This window comes from Penaeus monodon, chromosome 32, assembly GCF_015228065.2.
Source record: "Penaeus monodon isolate SGIC_2016 chromosome 32, NSTDA_Pmon_1, whole genome shotgun sequence".
NCBI lineage: Eukaryota > Metazoa > Arthropoda > Malacostraca > Decapoda > Penaeidae > Penaeus > Penaeus monodon.
The window spans coordinates 33,546,318-33,546,831 of record NC_051417.1 but is presented as its reverse complement, the minus strand read 5'-3'; positions in this window follow the sequence as shown (position 1 = coordinate 33,546,831).

Genomic DNA, 514 nt, shown 5'->3' with positions numbered 1-514 from the left:
ACTGAGGCTGTTTGTCTTTTCACATTTTCACTCAACATTACTGTGTATGTATTTTTTTTTCACCAAAGACTAGTTTTTAGTGTTGATAAATACCATAATATATTCGTCAATTCAAGTATTGATTCATTACTTTTAGCTGAAGATATATACTATCTCTTATGTAAGCATCACGATATGTATGCCTAAAAGTACATTATATAATTCGCCTACGCGCGCGAGATGATGAGACATCAGTCTAATCCCAGGGTATAACACAGCATCCTGGAACTAGAGACATGAATGAAATTGAAAATGTTCGTGTAAAACACAAGGATGAAATATTAGGAAGACAGTAAGATGAGTGAAACCTGGATAGAGAGATAGGCAGACAGACATAGATACATCATCACATTGTACAGCATACACTGGTTTAAGTTCTGGGACCTACAGTCTTTTGCCGCTCGTAACATCGAGTCCGCGGAAAGAGGTAAATTCCAACTTGGAACTTTGGACTTATCGTGAAAGCCTCGGAATC